This window comes from Gavialis gangeticus, unplaced genomic scaffold (assembly GCF_001723915.1).
Source record: "Gavialis gangeticus isolate Ggan-Ray unplaced genomic scaffold, GavGan_comp1, whole genome shotgun sequence".
NCBI lineage: Eukaryota > Metazoa > Chordata > Crocodylia > Gavialidae > Gavialis > Gavialis gangeticus.
In genome coordinates, this window is record NW_017729027.1 from 11,970,519 (window position 1) to 11,985,286 (window position 14,768).

General features: G+C 44.8%; 1 long non-coding RNA gene across 1 annotated transcript in view; it reads left to right on the plus strand.

The window, feature by feature from the left end:
- Nucleotides 1-6,677, plus strand: part of LOC109299845 — a 7,181-nt gene extending 504 nt beyond the window's left edge. Inside the window, exons 2-3 of the long non-coding RNA XR_002098020.1 lie at nt 3,060-3,064; nt 6,497-6,677. This is a non-coding gene — a long non-coding RNA (uncharacterized LOC109299845). The remainder of the gene's footprint in view (nt 1-3,059; nt 3,065-6,496) is intronic.
- The last annotated feature ends 8,091 nt before the right edge of the window (nt 6,678-14,768 follow it).

Below are 14,768 nucleotides of genomic sequence, written 5' to 3' on the forward strand. Positions count from 1 at the left end.
AAACTTGCAGAAGGCATGATACTGAATGACAGCCAGCATGACTTTGTTGTGGGCAGGTCTTGTCTGACCAACCTCATTTCTTTCTATGATCAGGTGACTTGTCACCTGGATGAGAGAAAAGCAGTTGACATCATGTACCTCGACTTCCAGAAAGTCTCTAACCTGGTATCCCACGAAGAACCGATCAGAAAACTGGAAGATATTGGGCTCAACTGTGGGACCGTCAGGTGGGTGCAAAACTGGTTGTGGAGTAGGACACAGAGAGGCCAAATGAATGGTTTGGTGTTGTCCTGGTGAGCTGTGGAAAGAGGCATACCCCAGGGGTCGGCATCTTCATCAATATCTTCATCAATGGCATTTCACTGGTACACTGGATGAGGGAGTGAAAAGCCCAAGTTCATGGATGACACTAAGATATGGGGTTGTGTGGACACACCCGCAGATAGGATGCAGATACAAGCAGACCTAGATGGCCTGGCATATTGGGCAGAATGGAACCAGATGAAGTTCAATGTAGAGAAATGCAAAGTGCTGCATCTGGGAAGGAAGAAACCCCAGCACACCCACAGGTGGGGCATTGCTAACCTGACCAGCACTACAAATGAAAGGGACCTGGGGGTAACAATAGACCTCAGCATGAATATGAGCCAGCAATGTGATGCAGTAGCCACTAGGGCCAATAAAACACTGGCATGCGTCAATCAGTGCATCTCCAGTAAATCCAAAGAAGTGATTCTCCCACTTTACTCAATGTTGGTGTGGCCGCAGCTGGAGTATTGCGTCCAGTTCCGGGTGCTGCACTTCAACAAGGATGTGCTAAAGCTTGAGAGGGTCCAGAGAAGGGCCACCTGCATGATCAGGGACTTGCATGGCAAGCCATATGAGGAGAAGCTGATGGATCTCAGACTCTTCAGCCTAAAGAAAAGAAGGCTGAGAGGGGATCTGATTGCAGCTTACCGCTATATCAGAGGCATTAATCAGGGGCTCGGTGAACAACTGTTCACTAGGGCACCCTGGGGGAAAACTAGAAACAACGGCCACAAACTCCTGGAAGATAATTTCAGGCTGAACATTAGGAAAAACTTCTTTACAACTAAGGTGTCCAGACTATGGAACAAGCTCCCCCACTCCCAGAGGTGGTGCAATCATCTACCCTAGATGGCTTCAAGAGAAGATTGGACAGTCACCTGGCTGAGGTCATCTGAACCCAGATGTCTTTCCTGCTTACGCAGGGGGTTTGTTCCAATGATCCTTCAGGGTCCCTTCCAGCCCTATGATTCTATGATTTAAATAGTGTCATGGACAGTGCTAGCTGGCTTAGCCTGTGGTGAGCAGTTACATACTCCTTGAGCTTTACTCTCCTTGACATCCCAACACACCTACCTCTTGTAGGTAAGCAGAGGTATTAAATGGTTCTGAAGAACTGGCAATATAATACAGTTAAACAAGTGATCAACACATCAAGAAGTGGCAGAACAGCAACACACAGACACTAAACTCTGAAAGAAGGGGGAAATCCTTCTTCAGATACAATAGAAAGAAGAGTCAAGGTAAAAAAAATCACAAAAATGTGCAACTACTACATGTTGAAATGCCAAGTAAATGGACCGAGTTCAACCTTAATACAAAAATATTTCAGTGCAGTGGTATCCAGTTGCCAATACAAGGTAAATGTGTGTGTGTGTGTGTGGAGAGGGAGTGAAAGGCAAGATCAATGGCAACATGCTGCCTGTTCCCTGCCCTTGCAATCTTTTCTCTGCCTGCTTCTCCCCTTCCTGAACTGTTGTTAGGAAGCTGAGTCTGAGAAGCTGTATTTTTGCTAGGGAGTGAGCATAATGCATGAGTTCTGACCTACAGCAAAGGTGTATCTGCTTCCCATGTGGCCATCTGTGTGTCCTATCCCTCGAAGTCAGATACCCTGGACGGTTCAAGAGCCCTTAAAGGGGAAGGAGACCCTCAGATGGCCACTTTAGCATGATCATCAAGGACCATACATGCTTTTGGGCCTGCTGGAGCTGCATGCCTCCAGCAAGTACAATTCTGAATGGGCAGGAAAGCCATGCTGGTCGCTGTTGGCTCTTGGGAAAAGGAGGCAGCAGAAGAGGTTGTCCTACACCCTTTATACCTGGGCTTGCCTTTCTTGCCTCTCCTTAAGGTGCTTTTGCTCCTATTCCCATCCCTTTCCAATACTCCACGAGGAGGAAAAATTCATCACCATACTGCTATACATCTGAGGGGGTGTCATTAATTGCCCAGTGCTGCAAAGTCCTCACTGTCAGCCATGGTAGAAGTATCCTACATCAGAAGTGGCCTGGGAATGGGACATACGTGCAGAGGAAAGGATGTACACAACTCTTATTCCTGTCCTTTTTTTAAAAATGTGAGAGGGATTCCCTCTGACATTACTGCAGATGCACAAGACCACTATTTGCAGCTTCCATCAAAACTCCATTTTTGGGCTGCTCCTTTCAAAGGCTGGCTGTCCAAAGGTCTACAGCTGTAACTGGCTCAGAAAATCACATGATGATGAGCTATTTCACTTGCTAAAAAAAAAAGAGCCTAGGTGAGGGATCAATGCCTTTTTTGTGTCCTTCACTGGCAGGGTGAGGAGGATGCTCTTAAGGTTCCTTCATGATCCTGATCTTTTATCTTGAGGAGATAAACCTAATACTGTTAGAGGCAGGATACTATGACAGGTGGATGTTTGGTCTTATTCAGTATGGAGTATGGTGCTCTACACAGGAGGTCCAGAATGTAGTAGAAAAAGGATGTGGTCCCCTGAACCTGTGGTAGGAAGTCCTCAAAATATGCTCAATAGCCTTGTAATTTTGCTTCGTATTTCAGAATGCAAGATTTTTTTTAGCTAGAGAGGTGATCTGGCACAATTTATCTTACCTCTTAACCTGACTGACTGGTTTGAGTGCATACTCCAGGAGAAATTTACATTTATCACTTCTCAAGGGTGTCACAAGCCCAGGAGAAGCACGAACAAATCCTGAAGTGAACTCTCTCTTGGCACTGACTCACCATGCTGTTTCCCCTTCCTCACCAAAATGGAGCTGAGGTTCCTTATAGATTCATAGATTGTTAGGGCCTGGAAGGGACCTCGCAAGTTCATTGGGTCCAGCCCCCCCTGCACTAGCCAGGAAAGACAATTGGGGGTCAGGTCACCCCAGCGAGGTGACCGTCCACTCTTCTCTTGAAAATTTCCAGGGTAGGTGATTGTACCACCTCTGGAGGGAGTTTATTCCACAGTCTGGACACCCTAACTATGAATAAGTTTTTCCTAGTGTTAAGCCTGAAATGATCTTCCAGGAGTTTGTGGCCATTACTCCCCATTTTCCCCAAGGGTGCCCTGTTGAACATTTGTTTGCTGAGCCCTAGATGTATGCCCCTGATATAGTGGTAAGCTGCTACCAAGCCCCCTCTCAGCCTGCTCTTTTTTAGGCTGAAGAGACCTTTCAGCCTTTCCTCATATGGCTTGCCTTGCAAGTCTTTGATCATACTGGTGGCTCTTCTCTGGACTTTCTCAAGTTTTTCCACATCCTTGTTGAAGTCTGGTACCCAGAACTGGATACAGTACTCCAGCTGTGGTCTCACCAATGCTGAGTAAAATGGAAGAATCACTTCTCTGGTTTTGCTTGAGATGCATCTTTTGATGCATGCCAGAGTATTGTTTGCCCTGCTGGCTACAGCATTTCATTGATGGCTCATGTTCATACTATGGTCTATTATTACCGCTAGGCCCCTTTCAGTCCTGGTGCTAGTCAGTTTGGTGCCACTGAGCCTGTAAGTATGTTGAAGAGTTTTTTGTCCCCAGATGGAGTACTTTACACTTCTCAATGTTGAACTTCATCTCGTTCCAATCTGTCCAACTTGCCAGCCTGTCTAACTCTGCCCGTATCTGTAGCCTATTTTCAAGCATGACCATGCTACCTCATAACTTGGTGTCATCCGCAAAGTTGGCAAGTGAGCTCTTCACCTCCACATCCAAATCATTGGTAAAGATGTTGAATTGCACTGGGCCAAGCACCGACCCCTGTGGGACACCACTGGCCACTTCTCATCAGGACGACACAAATCTGTTTATTAGAACTCTCTGGGTCCTACCCTGCAGCCATCTCCCTACCCACCTAACTGTTGAGTGGTTAAGCCTGCAATCCTCCAATTTTCCCATGAGAACATCATGGGATACTAGATGAAAGGCCTTTTGGAAGTCTAGTTATACAATGTTGACCTCCTCTCTCTTATCCAGGTGGTGAGTTACCTGGTCATAGAAGGAGATGAGATTGGTAAAACGAGACCTGCCCAGAATGAAGCCATGCTGGCTGTCATTCAGAATCCTACATTCTACAAACCTTTTGCACATAGACTCCTTGATGAATTTTTCTAGGATTTTCCTTGGGATAGAAGTTAGGCAAACTGGCCTATCGTTACTAGGGTCCTCTATCTTCCCCTTCTTGAAGATGAGCACAACGTCAGCCCTCTTCCAGTCTTCAGGGACCTCCCCCAAATGCCACAAGTTTGTTTGGTTTTTTTGCCCCTTACATGAGGTAAGGGTGGAGGCAGAAAGGAAAGCAGGTTTGTTCCATCTTTCCTGGGAAGACATAGTTCACAGGTCATTGGGACCATGAAGAAAACCCAGTTATATTTTCTCCTACTTTGGATGGTGGAGAGAGTCTACAGAAAAAGCCACCATAAAGATGGAGGCCTTGATGGGTCATTCCGTATCCAATAGCCTGGGATATGGAAACCAATCCCTTCAATGTGGGTTTTTGAGCTTGTAAAGAGTGAGCCGGGACTGATATTGGGGAAATATTGGATAGTCCCCAAGTAATGCAAGTTCACATTTCTGCTTTTGAGTCCAGATTAGTGTAAAGGTGCATTAGAAGGGTATGCTGCATGCTGGTGAGGGACTGTCTCTTATTTAATCTCATCTCAATGTCTCCTGGCAGATGTGGGATACAGCTGTTGGCATTATGTCATGCCATCGATAGTTTGTAAATACACTCTGGAGTGCTTGCATTGTGCTTCTTTATTTTAATTTCCCATTTTTGCTGGTATGTAGAGGATGGTGTGGTGGTGGGATTAGGCATGTGTGGTGATGGGTGGGCTTTCTAATGCAGTGCAAAATTATCTCCTAGTTTCAGCTGTGTGACAAAGTTACTGGCATAAGAAATTCATTGATGACAGTGTAATCTGAGTGGGGTGCCTACATAGGAGTCCCTGCCTATTCCATTTTCTCCTTTCAGTGAGCAGGGGGAGGAGTGCATGACACACATCCTCCAAGAAACTTCCATCTCCCTTTCCAAACAACATAATTAAAAATGAGAGACTGCAGTAGCTGAGATGAGGCTCAGAGGTAGTCTCTGCTTCAGTGCTGTCCTTTCAGAAGGGCTTTTGGAAAAGCTCACTGACTGTACATGGTGATGGTGTCCTCCTGGAGCTCCTCTGGGATTCTCATGATGCTGAATACTATGCAAGTGGGCTTTTGAATCCCAACTCAGGTGTCTGTATGTGAATGCATGGAGCCTGGGAAACAAGCAGGAAGAATTGGAAGCCATCACACAGAAATGGAACTATGACATGATTGGAATAACAGAGACTTGGTGGGATAGCTCATATGACTGGAGTACTGTGTGGATGGGTATAAACTGTTCAGGAAGGACAGGCAGGGGAGAAGGAGTTGCTTTTCAAGTAAAAGAGCTGTTTGATTGCTCAGAGCTCCAGTATGAAACTGGAGATAAGCCTGTTGAAAATCTTTGGGATAGGGTCAGAGGGGATAGCAACAAGGCAGATATCATGGTGGGTGTTTACTATAGACCACCAGACTAGAAGGATGAGATGGATGAGGCTTTCTTGAAATAGCTAGCAGAAGTTTCCTGATGACAGACTATGGTTTTCATGGGGGACTTCAATCACCATGACATCTGCTGGGAGGGTAATACAGCAGTGTACAGGCAATCTAGGATGTTTTTGGAGAGTGTTGGAGACAACTTCCTGGTGCAAGTGTTGAAGAGCCAGGTAGGGGCTGTGCTCTTCTTGACCTGTGCTCACAAACAGGGAAGCATTGGTGAGGGAATGTAGAAGTGGGTGACAACTTGGGCAGCAGTGACCACAAGATGATCAAGTTTAGGATGCTAAGGAAAGCACTTGGAGGAGAAGAAGGGGATTAGGGACAGTCAGCATGGACTCACCAAGGGCAAGTCATGTCTGACAAACCTGATTGCCTTCTATGGTGAAATAACTGGCTCTGTGGAGGAGGGGCGAGCAGGGGACATGATGTACCTTGATTTTAGCAAGGATTTTGATATGGTCTCCCACAACATTCTCACAAGCAAGCTAAGGAAGTACGGGTTAGATAAATGAACCGTAAGGTGGATAGAACACCGGCTGTATCATTGCACTTAAAGGGTAGTCTTCGGCAATCCTTCACAGCTGAGAATGATTGTCTTCCATGATTTTCTTATCTGTATGTCTGAAGAGGGCTAATGAGGCCAATCCAGGATCAACAGACTCTACTGAAGCTTGGACATATGTTTCTGTGTAGTGTGGGTGGCACTGGATTTTTGATTTAGTCTGTGACGTGCTGTTTCTGCCGCTCCCGCTTTTCAATCTCCTGTTGTTTTTTTGAGGTTTCAAAGTGCTGAGAAACCTGCAGCAGACTTTTCCTTCTTTTGGGGCCATCCTGGGCAGTAGTCTTCCATGAGTTGACATCAATGTCACATTTTTTTAAGTTGGTCTTGAGGACGTCCCTGAAGCACTTTCTCTGCCCTCTTCTTGAGTGTATGCCTTGGCTGAGCCGGGAGAATAAAACTTGCTTTGGAAGTCTGGAGTCAGACATCTGGATGACATGGCTGGCCCAGCCAAGTTGATGTCAGATGATTGTTGCCTCAATTCTCATGGAGTTTGTTGCAGAAGGATGCTAACATTGGTGCATCTGTCTTTCCACTGGATTTGGAGGATCGTCCTTAGGAAGCACTGATGGTACGTCTCCAACAACTTTATATGACTCCTATATGTTATCCATGTCTCAGCATTGTACAGCAAGGTGTGGAGGCTGGCTGCTTGATAAACCATGAGCTTGGTTTTGGATTTGATGTCACAATCTTTGAACACCCATTTCTTTAGGCATTCAAAGGCTGTACTTGCACATTTGAGGCAATGTTGGAGAAATGGCTTCTGAGGTACTGGAAATAACATTCTTCAGAGTCTTACCATGAATTTTGATTATTGGATCAGGGGACTGTTCATTAGGAGCTTGTTGGTGGAGGACCTTAGGCTTCTGCATCAGTCCCATTTTCTTGTATACCTTGGCAAAGACATCAACAATTGCCTGAATGTCTGCTTCTAAGTGAGCACACATTACCGCATCATTGAAGTACTGGAACTCAGTGATCAAGGTCAGGATGGTATTGTTTTAAAACACTGGAACAGGTTATCCAGAGAGGTTGTGGAATCTCCATCCTTGGATGTTTTTAAGACTTGGATAAACAAAGCCGTGGCTGAGATGATCTGGTTGGGGCGGGTCCTGCTTTGAGCAGGGGGTTGGACTAGATAACCTCCTGAGGTTCCTTCCAACCCTAATTTTTTATGATTCTATTAAATGATATCCCCCTCCCCTCAATAAATCTCACTCCATGTCCCCTTTTATCAGTACCATGGGCTCAATTTTTGGTTGAAGGAAGGTTGGGGTGGAGGCAGCTGGTTATGGGACTTGGTGCATGGAGCATCTCTGAGCATTTGATTAAACCGGTATGTGTCAGAGCCATTATCAGGCCTGTTGCTGCTGTTCCTGGTGCAAGTGTATGCTTGTGTCATACTTTTCAAATGCTTCCTACTCCACTGCCTTTTCTAGTTAGTGCTCACTGCCACATACCTCTGTGAAGTTTGCCTGCTTTCTGAGCTGTGTCCAAAGTCATGCTCACTGGCATATTCTTTTCATTGATTGATGGGAATTCAGTTGGGTTCTGCTGGTTGACCTGTCAGAGGGTACTGGTTTAGTAGCAGGTCCCTGGGATGTCCTGTAAGGAGCATGAGGGAGCAAATGGTACATAGGGCATTAACTATGATAGCCTAGTCAGGGCAAAGAGGGGTTTTGTGAGGCAGCCCTGACAGGAAATAGTGGGACTGATATTGATAGACATATGTAATCATCTCCTGCAGTGTGCAAGTCCATTTGCTCTATACTGTGGGAAGCAGGACTTCTCATGCACAAGCTAGGGCACATGATTGCTCAGACTCTGACCCCAAAACATGCTTCTGGCATTTGCTAAATGTGTGTGAGGGGACAATGATATAGATGGTTGACATGTTTAGATTTAAAAGCACACTCAGGTTCACTAACAAATACTGTAGTTTAGATATGCTCTGAGTGTCTTGAGGGGTTTATTACATTGTTAGAGCTTAAATAAAAAGTGCATGTGCATATGCAAGGGTTTGCACACTTATATACAAGTTTCTTTATATATGTAATGAACATTTGATTTTGTGGTTCAGGAACACAACACTTACCTGGTCAAAAAGTTGCGATTTGTTAACTTGTGGCAGATCAGGCACTAGAGACAGACAAAAACACTCTGCCAGTGTGGGATGCACACACAGTTGTGTGTGGTAATCCACAAGTGCAATTTATGAAGCTCAGTACTAGAAATGTTTTAATGAGACACAAGCAATATTTGTTGTTCAGCATTCTTCAGAACTACAAACACTTAGCTACTGAACATCTGAACAATCAGTTGTTCATTCTGTATTTGGGAAATGTCTTTTCTGTATCTGGATACTTGTGCTCACATGGAAAGGGAGCCAGACATGAACAAGAATGCTTGGTGTTCTTAGTCACTTATTGTTTTAAACCAGGGTTTTTCAACCTTTTTTGGTTGGTGTACCCCTGGTGGCCGGTCGAGAAGTGGGGAGTCCTTTGGTGGCCAGTCAATGAGTAGTGCAGGTGGTGGTTGATGAGTGGCGGGGGAGTCTCACAGTGGTCAATCGATGATGGGGGGGAGGTCCCCCTGGAACTGCCAGTGGCATGTGGCAGCAGAACCTGAAGTGCCGGTGGCAGAAGTGGTGCAAAGTGCTGGTGGCCCCACCCCCCGCTTCTCCATGCCACTGCCACATACTCCCTGGGGCCTTCCCAAGTACCCCTGTTTTAAACATATTTCTGTCAAAACTTGTTAGAAAAGAATCAACAACTGCCCACTCAGGCAGAAGAAATGATACAAAGTGCTACATGTGTCTAGTCACAGACCAAATAGTCTATTAAGTTACCAGTTCACAAATTTCTGTTGTCTGACATTTCTTTGCTTAAGAAGCAGTGGTTCCTAAACTTTTTGGACCACTGTCAACCCTCAGAATTTCTCATGGGTTTACTTCCTTTACCTCCTCTCCTTTCTGCAGAATACTTATCATAGCCTCACAGGTCACCAGTGGCTTGTGGACAAGCACTATATTAAACTATTCCACAACTACTTCAGGATAATGAGTACTTTCTAGAAACCAGGATTGCATGCAAACAGATTAAAGGACTAAATTTATTGGATTTATTCACAATGAATAATTCAAGTAGTCTTACTCAAGATTGATTATTTGTTTTTCCTTGAAGTGAAAGACTGTTAATGGACAGAAAGGAAGGCTTAGGAGTTTAAGCATTACGCACGGAATGCCAGTTTCAAATACAGGAGTTGTCAATTTTTCTTTTTTTCAGATGAAAGTAGCTGTGGTAACATAAAACAGTTTAACAGGTATCAGAGTCTTTCATATGAAACTTGGAAAGCTGAAGGCTAGATCCTCAGAGGTACATAACATGGGCATTGCAATCCATTTTAGTGAGCTGGTGGAGAATGCTTAATTTGAGAATACCACCTTCAGGGTTTTAGTTTTTGCTAAGGCTCTGAGCAGCTCATTATTTATGGGTTGTAATCTTCACTTTAGAGATTGGTGATACCTACCAAAGTCTGGGGCAGCAGCTTTGGTTTTGGTTTTAAGGATGTTAGTGGTACCAAAATGGTGGACATAGGTACCTTTGAAGATAGGGGCATGAGGTCCTGTGTGACAAGAACCCAGAATTTTTCATTAGAAGAGGTGTTCATCCAGGTTCCTTGGCCAAAGCTTGCTTTCTTGTCTGATAAAGGGCATGTTAGATGACTGCTGCTCATCCCTCTAGAATCAGTTACTCATGCAGTAGGTATAATGTGGCACCACCAACATACTGTTGAAATTGTGACATAGTAGGATTTTACCCCAGCTTTGCAGAAATATATGTAATCACTGCAGCTGCCAGGCAATGGAGCATCAGATTCAGACTCTGCATCACAGATTTTTCTGAAAAGTAGGGAAAGATTTCATATGCTCGCCTGTTCTGAGAGATTTGATTATGTGGTGTTCAGGCTGTTTGGCTATAAGAGGAAGGATCTGTTCTTGCCTATTTTGTACTTCAGCTATTCTACTGGCAACCAATGAAACTATGGATCCTCCCCCTCTATGCAACACTAGTCAGGCCGCAGTTGGAGTACTGCGTCCCGTTCTGGAGGGATGCGGACAACATGGAGAGGGTCTAGAGGAGGGCCACTTGCATGATCAGGAGGCAGCAGGGCAGGCCCTACGAAGAGAGGCTACGGGACCTGAACCTGTTCAGCCTCCACAAGAGAAGGCTGAGGGGGGATCTAGTGGCTGTTTACAAACTAATCAGAGGGGACCAGCAGGCATTGGGGGAGTCCCTGTTCCCCTGAGCACAACCAGGAGCGACTAGAAATAACGGTCACAAGCTGGCAGAGTGTAGATTCAGATTAGACATCAGGAGGCACTACTTCACTGTCAGGGCGGCTAGGATCTAGAACCAACTTCCATGAGAAGTGGTCCTGGCTCCTACCCTGGGGGTCTTTAAGAGGAGGCTAGACGAACACCTTGCTGGGGTCGTTTGACCCCAGTACTCTTTCCTGCCATGGCAGGGGGTCGTACTTGATGATCTGCTCAGGTCCCTTCCGACCCTACCAACTATGAAACTATGAAACAGAGTAAGTCCTTCTGGAAACGGTGTCTCCACAAAGTGTGGAATACAAGGAAACATGCTGGGTGAGGCAGCAGGTACTTCCTGGTGTGGTTGGATAGCCACAAGACTAGCCCCAGGCTTTTGCATGGTAGCAAGACTGGTATGATATATGGCATATAGTTTGGTATATAGTTATCTTTATTGTATATAGTTCTTGATAAAAGTTCTTGTAAAGCCTCATCACTGCATGCAGCAGCTCACTTGTTCATAAAGTCCTCAGGCTGTAAAAGGGTTAACACTGGGTTCTGCTTCAGTTTTTCAGGTCACAGAGAAGGGGCAGATATTTTGGAAGTTATGTGTTACAGTATCTGTTTGTTTCTAGTTCAGCAAATAAAATCAGCATCCCAACTTTAGATACCCATTGCAATTTTGGAGGCCTGATTTTGGGGGAAAAGAGAGAGATGCATGTGGTATGTGAGTAAATATGGTATTACTAGTGCAGTGGTATATTAAAAAAATTCTGTGCAGTGACTCCTACTTTTAAATATGGAACTAAGAAACAAAGTGGTGAAATATCCACAGGGTATAGGCTCTGACATTGAGTTTGAATGAATGCAGCCATAAAAAAGCTGAGATTTTGGAGGTGTATCAGGAGAGGTATCAACAATAAGGATAGGGCTGTATTCTATCCTTACAGTGTACAAGGCATTAGTTGAGACTTCCTCTAGAATACTGTTTACAGTTTTTGTTCCCTATGTTCAAGAAACATGAATTCATAAGAGAAGATGAAGAAAATGGAGAATTTGTTGTATGGGGGAAGAATAAAAGTTTGTGACTTGTTTAGTCCAGCAAAACAAAGACAGAAAGGAGATATGAATGCTGCCCATGAACATATCATTGGAGCAAACATCAAGGAGGGAATAGGCCTATACATACAGAAAGACTATGCTGGCATAAGAAGAAATGGGTCTAAACTGCCCATGAAAACTTTTGGGCTGGAAATTGCAAGGTTTCTAAGAATCAAAAGACTGAGAGTCCAGGAGAGCCTTCCAGAAGTGCTTTTGGCATGGAGCTTGATAGGAGGGGGTTGCCCTTGATAATGTATGAGGTTACTTATAGTCCTATTTCACTGTGTTCTGAATTATCAGTAAATAGCACTGGAGACCCTAATTTATAACATATTTGCCAGAAGTGTGGGTGAACACCTCCAGAGGAAGACTCATTTTCTGAAATAGATATTAATAAAATATGATAAGAGTTCTGGAGCAAAAAGTGAGATATTAACTTAACAGGTGACATCACTTTGCTAATCACTTGACTTCCTTTTCTTTTAATCATTCCTGCTTTAAACAATGAGTAACAGCAGGAGTTGGTTTAAGCTGGAAACAACAAGATACTTTTACCATTGGTGATTCTGCCGATAGTCATATGGTGAGTGGTGTCTCTATATCTGTGGAGGGGAAAATCCTTTTGCTGAGTCTGAATAATTTGACTGGATACTGCAGTCTCTTGGAATGTGGAAGCAATACTTCCTACACAATGTACATGATGGAAATCAAGCTTACTGAATGTGGCAGCACCAGAGCCTAGCACCAACCCAGAAAAAAGAAGGTTGAGGAGATCATGGAATCTGTTGTGGCCCATTCTTCCTGCTAGGAGCCCCTGCAGAGCTGTACTGCATGCCATGCAGGAGTGCATGGACCCTGTGGAGAAGTCCCAAATTTTCCACACCTCTGCCCTTGGGCGGCAGAATTGAATTAGTTCTGCAGAGGAAGGTACAGGATTTGCTGTTAGGTACAACTAAAAAATACAAATAGCTTCAGCTCATTTCTTCTTTGCTCATGAGAGTGTTTAAAACCATTAACTGAAATACCCAGTCCACAAATCAAGAAAAAATCAATGGAGTCTTTATGCTTCCAGATTGCCCAGGGCTTTTTTCTTGTGTAGCTTCTTCTACAAAAGAACAAGAGGCCTGTATCCAAGTCACTGACATCAATTAACTTAGACACCTCTATCTTTTCTCTGCCACTGCAACTCTGTTCATTTTGTTACTTTGCTCCTTGACTAGCTAAATGTGAACTTTTGGCACCAGAAGCACTGACAGTTCCTAAAGTTCAATTATTCCACTCAGAGGCTGAGGTGGCTGCTGTATCTTCAAAGCAACAAATGCTGGGAGTCTGGATAGCCTGGGGGATTGATCATGGGTGAGGGTGTCTTTTACTTCTAGGTCATGGACATGAGTGTCACAGGGCACTAAGCTGCCCTGCTCCTAAAAGAGCAGGAATGGCCTGGGGAGAACCCAAAGAGCCAGGCAGGAGCCCAGGTGCAGGTTGCCATGGCAACTGCTAAGGAGGAAATTAGTCTGCACCTGCACCTGGTCAGCTGGCCGGAAGGGGCAGGGCCCTGGGCCCACAGAAACCCCAGGACGGGGACTAGGCGGTCCAGTTCTCCACCGGTGGCCAAGGGGGAAGGAGCCCTTGCAGAGTAAGTGAAGGGAAGAAACCTGACTAAGTTCCGCTCCCAGTAACAGAAAGGGGCAGAGCACACCTTATGCAGTTGGTGTTATGTTATAGCCCAGGGGCTTATGTTTGGTTATAATTTTATAACACCGGTGGTTTGGGTGAGGCTATTTGCGGAAGGAGGAGGCCTCATTGGAGGCCCATTGGGGAACCCCGGTGCCAGAGAGGGCACGGCATTTGGGGTGCACCGACCCCAGGAGAGCCCAGGTGCCAGTGAGGCACAGAGACAGGGCTGCGGAGAGCCCAGAAAGTACAAGGGGGGGCAATTCATAGCAAGGCCCAGACTGGACAATGTCAATGCCATCTGCGAAGCTTGGGGCATGGTAAAGGGACGGTTGGAGCCACGCATATAGCCCATAAGGCTAGGGTGCCCTCAAAACACCCATTGTGAAACGGGTCCTACAAAGGGTTTGGGAACCCATGGGGTTCTGAGAGTCCATCAAACCATGTCCAAGAGGACTTAAAGGTAGCCTCCCCATTTTTATATTTCCATCAAAGACGTGGCGGGTGAGAACTGAGGGTGCCCATTGGGCCAAACTGGTATGGTCGAGGGGTCTTAGGAGATCATGGCCATCCTTGAGAACCCCATCTTGTGACAATGGGTTTGGGCCAGCGTGACAGAAAATTAATTTAAAAGCATTCAATCTCTTGCTTGGGGTTGAAATCTCCCCTGAGGTACCGAGGCACAACTAATGTTTAAGCCCCTGGGACTTTGCCATTTATCTTAGGGCAATATTATGCTAATTTATGTGTTTGTTTGAATAATGCCTGTTTTTTGATGGAAACACAATAATACAATGATATAATCAATACCACACTATCTTTCATTTCCATAGTGTCCTTCAAATATAGCCCTTCAGGGCACTTTAGTCAGCATCAGTGTCAAAGGGAAATGGAACCTGGAGTCAAGCATACCAAAATAAAGAGATACATCATTGAAAATGCTAAACAAGGCACAATTTTGAGTTTAGATTTATAAGTGCTAATACTCAGCACATCAATTATTTCAATAGGCAACTCGCAAACCGAAGAACATGACGACCTCAGGCTCTATATAAATCAATGGATGAGTTTAGTTCAGTAACTGTATTTTCATGTCTAAGCCTTTCAGAAGATAAGTGATTAATTGGAGAAAAACTCTTAGAAAATAACAGGTTGTGTTTATTTGTCCTCAGTGGATATGCTGTATTTTTGTCTCCTCTTAATTCTGAGAAAGCAATTATTTCATCATTCTGTTTACTGAGAGTGAAAATGAGCTGCTC